The following is a 16,222-nucleotide window of genomic DNA, read 5'->3' on the forward strand; positions in this document are numbered from 1 at the left end:
CACTGGTCCCCCCAAAAGTGTCAAAAATGTCAGTCAGGGGTCCGATCTGTCTGCCGCAATGTCGCAGTCCTGCAAAAAATCGCAGATTGCCGCCATTACTAGTAAAAAAAAAAAAAAAAAAATGACATAAATCTTTCCCATAGTTACTAGACGCAATAAACTTTTGCGCAAACCAATCAAAGTACGCTTATTGCAATTTTTTTTTTACCAAAAATATGTAGCAGAAAACAAATTGGCCTAAAACGATAAAAAATTTTGATTTGTACATTTTTTTTTTGGGAATGTCATATAGCAGAATGTGAAAAATATAGGTTTTTTTTCCAGAATTGACACTCTTTTTTTGTTTATAGCGCAAAAAATAAAAATCGCACGGGTGATCAAATACCATCAACAGAAAGCTATATTTGTGGGGAAAATTTTACACAAACACACCTGCTAAACCCCACACCATGGCAATAGTACGCCATCTTTTTGTAATTTGCATTTGTGGATCTACAGCAAAAGAGACATGTCAAAAGAAAATCCCATTCTCACCTTGTATGTAAACAGATTACTGTAAATCCTCATAAAACTGAACACCTTAAAAAAAAATTGCTGTCAGTTCCTAAAGTGTGAGTTTGGGCATCCCCCAAGATCTTACTTAACTTTGTAGGAATTAGTGGTTCCCCGGCTCAAGTCATGGTTTTAGGCTGGCCATACACCATTCCTGCCGAAGCGGCTGAGATTCAAACCATTAATGGGCAGGCTGAATGTACCAAGTTGACCGATCGATCAACTTGGGTACAACCAGCATGCCAGATTTGCTTGCGATTATCACAAGTGGCTGCTATAGCCTCTAGCTATAATCACTGTCTTCATGTCATGTCAACTACTATTTTTTATAATGGTAGAGGACATGTTTATACATTTTAATTATTCGTCTGTCCCCTACAAGTGAATTAGCGAAAGCCATTGCTAAAATGGTAAAAAAAAAAAAAAGTGAAATACCTTTCTGCTTGAATCTCAGGCAATTTTCCCTCTTGATCATGAGACTAATGCTGATCTTTCTTTTGCCAATAGTGGTGAATTATTTTTGTGTTTAAATTTGTTCAAGAGGACAAAGAAAAAATAACACGTTTTTTGAGTTCAGCCTTAAGTTATATGCTTTGCACCTTAATTTGTCTAAGACACTACAGGAAAAATATTTCACTACATGCAGCACTAACTACTGGTTATACAACAAAATAGTTTATTTAGCACAGGAAATACTGGAACATCAAACACAATGGTTTCAAACTACAACAGGATAATATTATAGATGCCTTTTTTTTTTTTTTAAAACCAATACCTAAAAAGTTTGGGTTGCACGTGAATTTATCAGAGATAATGCATAAAAACACTTCTGTTATATTCTTTGTGAACTGAATATTAATTGTTAAAAATAAGGTTTTTTTTATGTGCGAGAAAAGCTTTCACTAAACAATAGTGATCCAATGAAAACATGACAATTAGTTATTTTTTTAAAAAGTTGTTATTATACTTTTCAAGTTTCTTTTTGAACATACAAAACACCACATTGAGAATCTCAATTGCAAAGTAATTGGATAAAGGATATAGCATTACTCCAGTTTTATCCTTCTTTTTGTTAACATAATAAGTACTCCTGTATTTACTGGTCCACAATGACATAGGTAAATGTGCCAATATATAAGTAAGAAATTATAATTTTCAAACACAGTATAGGCAAAAACACTGACACCAAGAAAAAAGGGGTGAGGAAGTATATATATATATATATATATATATATATTTTTTATGTCCCTATGAATATCTGTCATGTAAGAGAATTACATGGCAATGCATCCAAACATATTTTCATATAGTCAGAGTTGTTCACTCTAAGAAAACATTAACCAAGAGATCTCTGTAAAGCCTTGTATACACAGGGAATTTTTAGTTCAACCCATTAGGGCTGAATGAAAAAAAAACCTGAGGAGCCATTGTACTAACTATCCGACTTTAGTACAGCGATCTCCCATGCTGTTCTATTCTGTTCTGACAGGGACAGCCCCTTCCCGCCAGAACACTCTGGTCAGTGATCCCAGCCATTGGCTGAGAGTGCTAAGCGGGAGGCGGGAGGCAGACTTATTTCGGTCATGCCCCTTCAACAGATTCCAGTACACACGGCCCGAATGTAGGCTGGTTTCTCTTGAACCGGTCGATGTGTACTATGCCTAAGTCTCCGAGTTTTAAAAAGTTAACCATCCTGTTAAGAAAGAATAGAAGGTTTGGTAATCATATTGTGTAACGTTTCTTACTTCTTCCATCAACCGTTTTTTGCAACTATAGAAACTTGTCACTCACAGAGGGCGGCCTGTTAATTATCTTGTGCTCTGGGATTAAACTCATTTAGCATTCAGCAGAATAGGTGGCATTTTTTTTTGTTTTTTGAGTCTTGGGTTTTGGTTTTTTGAAACAGGATAACCCATCTGCTGAAAAGGAGGGAGATGGTGGAGATTTTGTTGATAACGTCATTACTTTTCTCTAGTATTCCTGATTTAGAGAGAAATGCCACAATATATCAGACATAGAGGTTGATTTACTAACAGCAAAACAGCTGTTCACTTTGCAAGGGAAGTTGCCCTTTACAATTGAACTGGCCTCTTTGCAAAGAATACCCAATCACTTTCAAGAAAAAAGAAACCCAGCAATTTTGCTTGAATATCAATGGATGATGGAATTCAGAGGAGCTTCACCCCTTGAGAAGTGAACAACCTATTTGCCTTTAGAAACTTAAACCCAACGTTCCCAATTCCTGATTACATCTCCAGGACAGTGTAGATACTTGCTGGTTCCAAGCACATCAGAGGTTAGTACCACCTGGTTAAAAATGTAGATTTTACTCTCTGCCATAGTTGGGTTTGCAAAAGGTGAGAGCACTGGTTTGAAGATTTTTTATGTTTGGTCTGGTTTGGAGAGCCACACTGGTCAAGCTCTCTCACCCATGTTGGCAGGCAGAGTGGGTATCTGTATGGTTCAGTGTGAATAAAAGTTTACACAAGTGTGAGATACAAGGTCAAGTTTGAGTCAGGCTTATTATGGGTACAAATCATTTTTCTAAGGAGTGTATTTTCCAGAGAATGGAAGGATTTTGAAAAGCTTTGGAAAAAAAACTATGAATTTAGTGCCACCTTCCTAAATCCAATAGTGACATTTCCCATTTTTTATACACTTTGAGCTGAGAATAGGTGAATTTTGGTGTAACTTGAGGGTTGGCCGTCAAGGGCATCAAGGATGGTTTTGGTTTTTTTTGTATGTCAATATGGCCTTTTTTAAGGTTATACTGTTTCTTTTTTTTTTTCTTTGCTGCAAGGCTTCCCTTCCAAGAAGACTTTGGTTTCAGGGGTTTTTAGGTTTTTATTTATTTATTTTTTTAATTGGGACTTTTTATGTTTAGGGTGCTTAAAGAACAGTATGCATCTAAACCAGCTCATATTTTACCACTCACATTAACTGTCCCCAACACCATAGATAAAATAAAAGTTAGGTATAAACTAGTTCCTTTTATCCCTGATTAAAACTCTCCTGCTGCTGGCCAATTTTACTCTGCAATATCCTAAATCTTGTAGTATAACCCCAGCCTGTCCTATTTGTCTTTAGTACATTTGGGCTTAGTTTTGCTGTTTAAAATGATCCTGCTGCTGGCTAATTTTACACTGTTGTGTCATCTGAGGTCTCTTATTATCTTATTTTTTGTGCTAAAACACGTGCCTTTTTTTCTTTTACTTTGATACATTTCAGCCAATATTCTCTCTCTCATTAAAAATGCCCTACTGCTGGCCAGTTTTAAATTGCTGTATCATCCATGGTTTCTTAATTCTCAACAAGTTTGATCGAAATTATCCAGCATCAGAAGAGTTTTCCAGCAGCAAGAACAAGTAGAACCTCGAGGCCAACTACTGTCCGATGATTTTTTTTTTCCAACTGAAGTGAGTCAGATTGAGGTACTGCTGCTGTATGTAAACCAAGCCAATTGTAAAAACTAAAAAAATAATAATTTCTAAAAAAAAAAAAAAAAAAAAACCTCAAAACTTCCACAGCCTATTATGCTTTGCCAGTATACACTGTCACTGTATGTGAAAAGTGTTCTGTCTTGAAGAAGCATGTTAAGATCAAAGGTTTCTTTCAAGCGATTTATTTAAAGGATTTGTGTATTTTTAATGTTGCTCTTGAAGCCGAATGAAAAGACAATACCCACTGCTTGGGATGCTAAGGCTTAACAAATGGTCAGAATTTAATAACGGGATTTGTCCCCCATAGATTTCAATAGGATTTGCCCATAAGTTCAGGCTAGACAAATTTCAAAAAGGATTCTCCAAACCCTTAATTAATCGAACCCAGGCAGATTCGCCTATCCCTAGTTATAGCCTATAGTGTTGACTAATGGAAATCCTTTAGGCTTAATACCACAGCTTCTGAAGATGTCACGGGGTGATGAAACACGTCAAGTTGGAACGCACTGTGTGTAACTCTCAGAGCAAGTAGAGCGCCGATGTCTGAGGTTCCCTGCTTTCATACTATAGGGTGGATGTCTATGCTTGGATTTTTATGCATGTTTATCTACTATGGAGGGTTTAACAATACATAGAAAACTTTTATACGCTATGGGAAGCCGATTCTTCTCTTTCTTTCTCCACCACTAAACCCTGTAATGAATATATTGGGCTCAAATTCCATGAGATCAAGGCACCAGAGAGTGGCTGGAGGATATCCCTTGGTCACAGGCGACCATTAAAATGATTTTTGACCCATTTTGTTATATGAAAAGAGGGTCAATGTCATCTAGTAAGTAGGGACCTTTACTGCACACATGGTGATTTGGTGACACTGAGTGACTATTACTGTTGCAGACACAGCACAGCACTATTTTGTATATCAGAAGGATTTCCTACCTTGGATATCACTGCACTTGGTTAGGACTGAGCAATTTTTCACTTGAACTTTTTGGACTTTAATTGGTACTGGAGACAATGCTGTGGGCATGGTACTGGAGACAATGCTGTGGGCATGGTATTGGAGACAATGCTGTGGGCATGGTACTGGAGACAATGCTGTGGGCATGGTACTGGAGACAATGCTTTGGACATGGTACAGGAGACAATGCTGTGGGCATGATACAGGAGACAATGCTGTGGGCATGGTACAGGAGACAATGCTGTGGGCATGGTACAGGAGAAAATGCTGTGGGCATGGTACAAGAGAATGCGGGGCTGCGGGCATACTACAGGAGATGCAATGCTGCGGGCATTGTACAGATGTACCATGCCTGCAGCACTTCATCCCTTGTAGTATGTCCGCAGCCCCGCATAATGGCAGGTAGTGCGGCTGTGATTCACTTACCTGTTCCAGAAGCGCGTTTAATTTTAAAAATGGCGCCGCCCGGCGCCAACGCGTCATTGCGTTTGCGCCGCCGCCACTCGGGAAAGCTCGTATACATTCGGCTATTCCCGGGAATAGCCGAACATGTACGGCCTGTCCCGAGCGACGGCGGTGCATGCGCGGTGACACGTTGGCGCCGGCGGTGCCATTTTTAAAATTAAAGCGCTTCCTGCACGTCGGGCCGGCCGGGGCATTTTTTTTTTTTTTTGTTGACTCGAGTATAAGCCGAGGGGGGCGTTTTCAGCACAAAAAAATGTGCTGAAAATCTCGGCTTATACTCGAGTATATACGGTACATACTTTCTGTACCAGAAACAATTGTCACCAAATCAATAGCATGGGTGAATCTTGCCAGAGAAGATGCAGAGGGCTATACAAACCTGAGGTTTTAACCCTTTCAGACTCATATCCAAACTAAAAAAATATATTTTGCCATTGACACTTGTCCTGACCCTTGTCACACAGTAACAATTTCTTATCATAGTGGTCACCAACGAGAGAACATTTTGACTGACTCCCTGTTTTTTTTTTTTTAACAGCAGACCTATCATATAACTAAACTGTATTTCCACAGTGTTCATTTAAAGAGAAGTATTGGAAATGTTTGTATTTTAGAATCATACTTACCTAGGTGGATGCATCATCGGTCCAATACTGCATCTGTCCCCCACAGGCTCTAACACTGAGAACAGAGTGATCAAACACCGCTGATCACTTGAATCTCACAGCTTTCTGAGTAGAGAGCTGGTGACTGTCACTCACCGTTGTCTGCTCTGCCCCCGCCCCCCTTCTCATGGAGCGCTGGGCTGTGGAGTGGGTGGGAGCAGCCAGCTCAGGCTCTCAGCAGCTCACTGAAAGGCTGAGCCGGGTGCCAGTCCAGGCATGTGAGTGGATCCTGACCATATGATTGAAATCTTTCCCGAGCCTGAACAAACGCTGTGATATCAACTGACAGCGGGCTTTAGTGAACAAACTACACTTCTGTGATCCACAGGAGAATTGCAGCCAAACAAGCTTTGGCTATACTTCTCCTCTAAGTGCATTTAATAAGAGTTTCTACACTGATGACAGACAGATATGTCATTAACATATCCAATGAAGTTAAAGTGGTTGTAAATCCACTTCGTTGACATTTACCTATAGGTAAGTCTATATTAAGGCTTACCTATAGGTGCTATAAATATCTCCTAAACATGCACCGTTTAGGAGATATTTACAGTGCATGCAGCCGTGCCGTTCCTTCAGAGCTCAGTGCCGTGATGTAATCACGCCTCCAGCCAATCAGATGGCCGGAGAATGCGATCCAGGAAGCAGAATGGCCGAACATATCGGCCATCCTGTCGGCACTGCGGGGGCTTCGTTTTTAGGTAAGTACTTCATAATGAGCTAGTATGCGATGCATACTAGCTCATTATGCCTTTGTCTTTACAGGTTTTTTTTTCAAATTTTTTTTCAGCAGGTTTACTTCCTCTTTAAAGTATATGTGAACGCCAACCCATTCTATTTAAAATAGAAATGAAAGGCAAAACACGTGTGTGTATATATAAAAAAACAGTATTATTACCTTTTTCTTTTCTTTTTAATAAGTGATCATATACCCTCTATACCCAGCTGCATAAGGAGCTCAGAGAGGTGGGGTGGAGAAGCAGCAGTACACTGGTCTTCCCAGTTAATGGCTGTGTGTGTGTGTGTGTGTGGGGGGGGGGGGGAGTGTCAACACAAATCTATTCATTGGTTGAGAGCAGGCTGAGTTTCCAGCACAGCCAGAAAACTGACCAATTGGCCACGCTATTCTCTCATGCCTAATGTGGTCATTTTTTCATAGGAAAGCAGAGGGACTGTTAGAAAAACCTTAGCCATTTCACATAATGGAAGCAGTACAAGGAGAACAGGATACTTTTTCATACAAGTACATGGTACAGCAGGCACATATCAGGAATATAATATGTTGGATTTACATACTCTTTAAAAAGATACTTTTGAGAAAACTGGCTGTATTTATTCTTGCTAATATAGAAGTTGTTGCATTTGACTGATAGCAATTACAGTTATAATCTGTACAGCTCATATATCCTCTGCCTTGAATGTTCTTGCAGTTTGTGGAAGTATTTCTTACACACACCCCATTGTGGTGTGAACAGAGAAGTTTCCTTTAGTGTACTTCTAAATGTTAAGTTGTTCCCATGCACTAAAAATTCATGGGAACTTTTTACAAGCACATATATGAGAAGAGGCCCATAAACCAATTTTCCAGGGCTAGTTTATATGGTCCTTTGCACACATTGTTAGGCTTAGTGAATTATAAACTATTTTATAGATGGATGGTAATCTTCATTATGGTTGTTATGTACAGTATATGTATGTTTGGCGATAGCACTTTAACTGGAGAACCTGGTAAACTGTAATTACCCCTTTGAAAATGTTGCATGTTAATGCCTAGTCCAACTATCCTGTCTTTAAAGTGTTAGGGCTCGTTCACACCAAGTGCATTGAGCGTCGCAAGCTCAAAAACAATTGTCCTCTATGTGCTACAGTATATTCAAACCATAGTGCATGGTGTGTGTGGAGGAAACATGCAAAACTCTGCATTTTTATGCAAAACACAAAATAATGTGTCAATGCACTGTACCTATCACCATTTTCGAAAAAAGGATTTTGACCCTTCATGTGGCCTGTACATCAAAAACAAATTTGAAAACACAGTTCAACATCAGTGGCGGCTGGTGTATTGGGGTCGCAGGGGCGCCGCTCCCCCTATCCATGCGTCCGGCCCCCTAATCTACATGCGGGGCGCCGGACGCATGGACTTCATGGAGCACTGCGCCCCGAGCCCACCCAGTTGTGTGACAATAGCGAATAAATATTCGCTATTGTCACACAGATCCGCCTCCTGGCAAATCAGGAAGCGGGTCCTGAGACCTGTTTCCTGATTGGCCAAAAGTAGAAGCCATGCCATTGGGCATGGGGAAGGAGACACTTCTACTGAGGGGGAAGAAGCCGAAGCTGAAGCTGCCACCGCCGATGCTGAGGGTGAAAGAGCCGTGGGGGGATCATGGGGGGGGGGGTCCGGGAACCTGATGGGGTCCTGGTGTGCGGCCTGGGGGGGATGGGGGGCTGCATGGGGGGTGCATGGTGCAGTCCGTCTGCCGCCCCCCCTGGCCCATGGAGCACCAGCCGCCACTGTTCAACATACAGGAGCTCGCAGTTCAGCGCAATAAAAAGGATAGCCCCCAACTGTCCCTGATTTCGAGGGACTGTCTCGGATTTGGAACAAAGTCCCTCTGTCGCTCTTTCCTCCTAATTTGTCCCTCATTTTGGTCTGATCTATATAGTTGTACAAAAAATGCACTTTTTATCTTTAAAAAAGTGCTTCCCAGTGCCAAACTTTTCCAATTTCTAAATTGTTGCATTTGTAAATTTCAAAAGCCAATTAAAAGGAATAGTAGGGGTAAATAAAACTGAATTTCAACTAATAATTTCTTCATATAATTCACCTTTAACCTCCCTGGCGGTATGATTGTTTCCGATTTTAGGTGCTGAAAGCGGTACCATTATTTTGCTAGTAATTCTTAAGGACAAGCAGCCCAAACCAACTATTTACATATGATTTTTTTTCACTGTGCGTTCTTCTTTATAACATCTCGGGTATGATAAAGTTTGAAACACAAAATCATAAATTATAATATAATAAATAACTATAAATAAGTTAAAGTATATATATATATATGTATATATATATATATATATATACGTATACATATATTATATATATATGTATGTGTGTGTATATATATATATATATATATATACATATATACATACATAAAACTGCAGGAAATGCCACTGGGGGGCAAACTAATGTAAATTTATTTTATTTTGTAATGTAATCCAATAGGATTACAATATATCATTGTGTTTGTGTGTTTTACTTTAAAAAATTTGCCGCCGGTTTCACCCCCCTGCGAGCGTCACATCGCAGGAGACGGAAGCCGGGGCTCACAGCATCAGGCAGAAGATCCGGCCACCGTATGCTGCAGGGACACATCCTGGGATCCCGGGGACAAGGTAAGTACCCTCTACCAGGATCCAGCGATGCTCTCTGGTGGTTCCCCGAGTGTGGCTCGGGGTTACCGCTAATGGCACTAAAATTCCACCCCGAGCCACACTCGGGAATACCGCTAAGGAGGTTAAAGGGACGTGGCAGGCGGTGCCTGCATAGTTTTGCTTATAGGTGTTCCTCGTTCCCATCTCAAAAAGTTGGGAGGTATGAAAAAGGCATACATTTTCTGCACCTTGTGTAATAATATATTAAAAACTTTTTGAAATAGTTACCTGTAAAACTGCTTCCTCTGGTTTTCACAGCAGCTGGTCATGTGATGTTAGATTTAAGCATATAATCTCAGTTGAAAGCGCTTAGGGTTCAGGCAGAACCAACCAATCAGCAGCTTTGCATGAACTCTTATCCTTCTCTTGAACTGAGGCAATAAATGCTCGACTTGGAAGCGCAGAGCAGTAGCTCTGAGGCTGGGTTCACACTGGTGCAAACACAGACATTGTATGCGATCTGCAGAACAATGCTGTGCACATCACATGGGATGTCTGTGCGATGCAAATTTAGCCATACAGTTTTTATGGCTGAATTTTCATTGCATTTGGAGCAAAATGGTACAGGACCCCTTTTTTGGTCTGCACTGGAACACCCATGCGATCCAATTCCTGTACCATTTTCACAGTTGGCACTGTTATATGCAAACCGATCTGAGGGAGTCATTAACTTTCTACTGACACCCGTAGCATTTCACAGAGTGCAGTGTTAACTGCCTGCGAGTTAGATGCGATGCAGGAACCCTCACAGGAATCGGGCTGGATCCCACATTGCATATGTGTAAACCCAGCCTAAAAGAAAGTTACATTTTTTTTTTTTACTTTACATTGTTACTGGATTGCCAGTATAGGTGGTAGGTAATTTTAACAATTGGTCTCCTTTAAAGTGGATGTAAACCCTTACATATACCCAGTAAAGTGGTGGAACTATATGTATAGTAAGGAAATTCAAAATGTTTTGTAGTATGCATATTCTGGGAATATTACATTTATATGTGATTTTCAATGTTTTGTCTTTTTTTTTTTGTCTACAGTAAAATGAATAAAAAGATTTTAAAAACATGTAGCGCTACCTCGTAGGAGCCGCTGGTTGAATTGGGTCCTCAGTTCATATTTTGACCTCTACAAAGACCCCTGTACCTCTGACACTTTGGGTATACCCGTCAACACTTGGAAGGATTGGGAAACAGAGATTTCGGGCACAAAAGTTTTGTTAAAAAGATTTCTTTTATTCAATACAAAACTAAATGTTTTAAAATCATAGAAAAATACAGGCAAATGATTGTGTATTAAGGACACAATGAGACCACATAACAATGGTCTATGTTGTACAATATCTCAGTGCATAGAACTTATAAAAGTCGGTTTACATACAGTTCAAAGTACAAGATCATTAGTAGTCATATAATCCTTGGAAACGTATTACTTGTTATCAGAAGAACCGCCGACGGACGCCCAAGCAGTATGGTGCCGGTCAGCAGGGTCGACTGAAAATATAAGTTAACATTCACCATGTAATATATGACCTTTGCTCGACATGTTTCGCTTTCTTAGACAAAAAAGCTTCATCTGGAGCATATCATTTCTTTGTCTGTACATATAGTAATCAGGCACATATCTTAATCTCCATAGAGAATTCTTTAACGAGGAGGACTGTGCGTTTTGGGAAACTCAGAAAGGCAATGTATAGTGACATAGTAGTGAGGGTAGTCACTCCATGTCTCATATCAAACTTAGGAAGGACCAGAGCTTAAATGTAGGGAGCGTGTCTCCTCTGCTTGTATGTCGGCCCTTGCCACGCTGTTCCCAGCTTCCGCACAGTCCTCACCGGATGGGGAACCTCCACCATTTTAAATTAATATACCCGTCAACAGACACAAATTGACAAGGTTTGGTAAATGTTTTAGGGTCACCCTGAAATAAGACTTGAGACCTTGGAGTATGATAACAAGTTATATTAACAATATGAGTAGTCAAAAATAACAGGAAATCACAATGCAGTATACGTTTTAGCATATACAGTTTTAAATATCAATCAATGCAGTAGGAGTGCCTCCTTAGGTTTTGATAAAGCTGCATAAACTGTAGTTTTCCTCACTGGAAATGAACAACATAAGGCGACTGTGAATTCAGTATCAATAGAACAATGACTAAGTCGCCTAGAGTCACTTACAGTGAGGGGGCTAGGGCCTAGGCCAGGGATTCCCAAACTACGGACCTCCAGTTGTTCAGGAACTACAATTCCCATCATGCCTAGTCATGTACCGTTTTTTCCCCGAAAATAAGACCGGGTCTTATATTAATTTTGGCTACAAAAAACACAGGGCTTATTTTCAGGGGGTGTCTTATTTATTTACGGTACGTACAATAATTTACATTTATTCAAAAACAGGCATGTCATCATGACGCTCCTAAAGTGGTTGAAACCCTAACAAAAAAAAATCCTGATCCTTTAGGGCATGATAGACAGCACAGTGTACTGTTTCATTTACCCCTCTTTGTTCTAAAAAACCTGGAATAAAACAATAAAATGTTTTTAAAAAATGTCCTGTGTCCCCTGTCTTCCCTGTCATCTCAGGAGTCAGCATTAGGGCATTCTGTAATCCCAAAAATAAACCTTGGTCAAAATCAGTTTTGTAAAAAGATTATAGAATGTGCAGTGTGTCTCCTTTTTGTATTTTTATAGTGGAAAATACCCTATTTACAGCACCGTTGGGTGCTCACATGACCCACCGGAACTCTTCTTCCCGGCTTTGAGCACTGCAGAGTAAGGGGCCACTGACGTCAACTGGGAGGAGAGCAGAAGATCTACGGCAGGTCATGTGAGCACCCAGCGGCACTGTAAATAAGGTATATTCCACAATAAAGTTACTAAAGGAGACACACTGCATATTATATAATCTTTTTACAAAATGGACTGCATGTTTTTACAACGACTTTAACTAGGGCTTATTTTCGGGGTAGGGCTTATATTGCAGCCATCCCCAAAATTATAGCTAGGTCTTATTTTCGGGGTAGGGCTTATTTTCAGGGAAACAGGGTATGTGAATGTCAGAGTTTTACAATGCCTCATGGGATGTGTTGTTCTGAAACAGCTGCAGGGCCATAGTTTGGGAATCTCTGGCCTAGGCTACAATGCAATGATGGTAAAATAATTTTAAACTCTTGACTAAACAGGGTAACAAGCGCTCTAATGCATTCTTCAAAGTAAATCTTCAGCCAGCCACGTTGGAGCTCTTGAAGAAGTTTAATAAATAAAGAAAATGTTTTCTGTAATAAAGAAATGGTTGTAGAACGCTGACTTCCCAAGTGCACTGAGTGGCAAAGCGTCCAGCATGGGGTTAATTATCAGGAATATATTATGAGATGTATCTGGGATGTTCAGGGTTCAAATTCTAAACAGCAGGATTGTTGCAGAACATCAAAGGATAGTTGGTGGTGCCTTCAAGAGGGATAGTGTGGTTTGTCTTACAATGAATTTCACTACAGTCAGTCAGTGCGGCACAAAGGATTAATATTCCACTTACCAACAGCACAGTATTTGTAGCAGCAGGTCTCCTTCCGTGATGAACGGGGGTCCTCTTTAAGATGAAATGATTCAAGGTGTACCTCTGCGCTACAACATCAGCCTGATAGACTCAGCGTCCCAGCAGAAATCAGCAGGTCTGGGTCTCCAGCACTAGGCCTCAGGATGATCGCTGGCTCAGGCACACGGTGAGATGGATGCAGACTTGTCTTGACAGATGGCAGAAGCTTCACCAGTTCTCCAGAACTGACAGTCACTGTCTCTACTGTAAAGCACAGTCTTCTCCTTGATCTTTCTCCCTGTCTCTCTCCCAGACAGGGCCTGCACTTACTCACACACCTCCTTTCCCAGACTCCCCTTTGGCTTCCCGGGTTTTCTAATTTAAAATAACCCCTCCTATCCAACAGCAGGCTGGTCTTAGAAGTCCTTTTGGGTTGGTTTAACATTGGAGTTCTTTCTGGCTGGAACCACAACTCCCAAAATGCAATCCTCCTAACTGATGATTAATCTAAATTCATTAAGCTTCATCTTGTGGCAGAAAAAAGGAACTTCTTGCGATAAAGATAAACTATGATAATGCTTTAGTTAACCTGAAAATTTCAGTTACAATGAACATTGTTACAAACAAAAAAAACCTTTAGATCCATAAAAAAAAAAAACAATGTTCTAATGCTGATAAGAGAAGAACGGAGCAGCAGAAAGACACATGACTAAGAGCTTTAAAGAGAAATAAGTAAACACTACAGATATATGTGCATAGGTCAGATTTCATGACTGGGGTTCACATCCACTTTAGGATCCCTGGGAATTAGGAGGAGTCATGCTGCTTTGTTGAGCTCTCCCACAAGACAGGTTGAAAAGGAGGAATGGCCAATGATACCTCCTAGTTTTTTCTAATCTATAACTGGTATAGGAATGGGGACCCCCAGAAAAGGAAAGTGTTTTCAGAGATAAAGATATAATTTTTATACAAATACCCTGAGATTATGTTGTTTTTCTGTTTTAGGTGTATGAAGTACTTGCTGGAGCAGGGAAATTACATTTTTTTTAGTCAAATGTATTTCTGTTTAAAGTTTTAAGGCTTTTAAACTGTTGTTTTATATGTCTTTTCAAAATCTCTATACAATTTTTGTTTTAAAAATAATAAAAATACACAACAAAGGGTTCCCAGAGCACTCCTGCTGCTGTCTCTGAGCCTTTGAGAAAGGAGAGAGCCAAGAGAGGAGCTTCTCACGTGCAAATCGGCTCAGGTGGGGGGTTTCTGAGAGGGGGAGCTACACTCGGAAGGTTTTTTACTTTAATACAGAGAATGCATTAAGGTAAAAATACCATCAGTCTTATGGACCACTTTAGGCTCTGCAAACAAAAGGCTTTTACAAATGGAATGGAGACAGATAACTACATGTATAAAGGAACCCAAAGCTCCACCCACTGCTTAATCATAAGAAAAGAAAGTATTAAAATGCAATATGTATCTACAATCTATATAATTAATGTTCTTGCCTATGGCAAGTACACGTACTATTCTTTCACATATATATTATTCTTATTATAGTGAAAGCCTATGGGAAAATTTGGCACCCTAACTCCTCCAACAGTTTTTACACTACACAGACAAGTAATATACCGAAATGAGCAGATCGTTCCAGATCGCGTTGCTATTACTTTTTGGAAGGTTTTGCTGAATGGTTTGCGAAATATCATCGTTTTTGTGGTGAAATTTTGCGAAATTGGCCCCATTGGAATGAATGGTGGAATGTTCAAAACTAGAGTGGGGCCTGAAAATAGTTAGAGGGTCAGCGAAGAAATCTTTCCACAATAGCTAAACTGCTGCCACTCCATTTTTAAGGCCACCTACACAAATGTTACATCAAAACATTTGCCTATCCCTGCTGCCACACTTAACATGTCCACATCTAAGTCATAGCCCTAATAGTTTTACACTATGACCGTTTGTTTCCAACTCACGCCGTCCATTGACAGTCATTGAAACAGCACTCAAACCATCTCAAATTTCAAGGCCGTTATCTAACCTGTGACTGTGCCTTTAATTTTAATGTTTCATAGACATACTATACAACAAAATGGCAGCTGGGTTATTGTGATTCCTATGGTATAAGTCTCTAAGCTGTGAGATTTAGAGCTTTTACACTAGAGCCGTATGAAGATGGGCACCTCCAACTTTGGTAAGTTGCCCCATAAGAATGAATGGCGGAATGTTCCGGAATGTTCAAAACTAGACTGTTAGTTTCTAACTGCCAAAATTTCATAACTGCTGCCACTCCCACACACACACACCACACACATACCCCACACACCACACACACACACACACAGACCACACCACACACAGACCACACCACACACACACCACACACAGACCACACCACACACACACACACACACACACAAAACACACACACCACACACACACACAACACAGGCGCACACACACACCACTTAATCACACACACACACACAACACACACACCACAAACTGCTGCCACTCCCACACACACATAGTTACTCCACCCACTCCAGCTGGAGACCACCGGTGGCTGCAAGAACACTTCATACACTTTCCCCGGAAATTGTAAGTTTTCTAGTTTTATGTATTCTTCAATAATTCAATAACAGGTTTAACAATTCCTGCACAATTTGATCCTAATGCGTTTGCATGCCTGGATGTCTGCGTCAGTAACACTACTCTGTAATTCTTTTTGAGATAAAAGCCACCAATAACAAGGTCGTGTTCTCTGTAACAGTGCCTTGCAAATGCATTGAAAATTCATACATGGCAATGAACAGCCTATACCGGTATATATGACGTGTGGTTGCTATACTGTGTATTATTGCTTTATACTAAATGGAGGTATTGTACTCTTGGTACATTTCTTTGTTCCCATGTTTTATCAAGGACATCATCTACTGTGCTTGCATAAACAGTTCTTATAGGTATTCAATACACGGGCAATGTACACTTACGTAAGCAGAACTTATTTGTGGTCTCATGTGAATCATGCAATGAGAAAAATGGTATATGAATTTGATTTTAAAACTGAACTCTCGGCAGATATAAAGACATAAATGTATGTAGCTCTGTAATCATTAATATATCATAGTATTTTTTAAGTGTAAATACCTTAATTTGACCTTGTAAAAGCCTCTTACAGTC

The 16,222-nt window shown here is 40.1% G+C and overlaps 1 protein-coding gene across 5 annotated transcripts in view; it reads right to left on the reverse strand.

The window, feature by feature from the left end:
* The window catches only part of CHRM1 (cholinergic receptor muscarinic 1), a 389,308-nt gene that overhangs the window by 348,012 nt on the left and 25,074 nt on the right, over positions 1-16,222 (reverse strand). For 3 of the 5 annotated variants that reach the window (XM_082270927.1, XM_082270932.1, XM_082270926.1), the window contains exon 1: positions 988-1,071. The exons of 1 other annotated variant lie outside the window; for it this stretch is intronic. The gene's annotated coding sequence lies outside the window, so the exon portion shown is untranslated. Of the gene's footprint in view, positions 1-987; positions 1,072-16,222 lie in introns of those variants that run through there. One more of the 5 variants, XM_082270931.1, reaches the window with a different exon arrangement.

The sequence above is a fragment of the Pelophylax lessonae genome (genome assembly GCF_965119305.1).
Source record: "Pelophylax lessonae genome assembly, chromosome: 10".
NCBI lineage: Eukaryota > Metazoa > Chordata > Amphibia > Anura > Ranidae > Pelophylax > Pelophylax lessonae.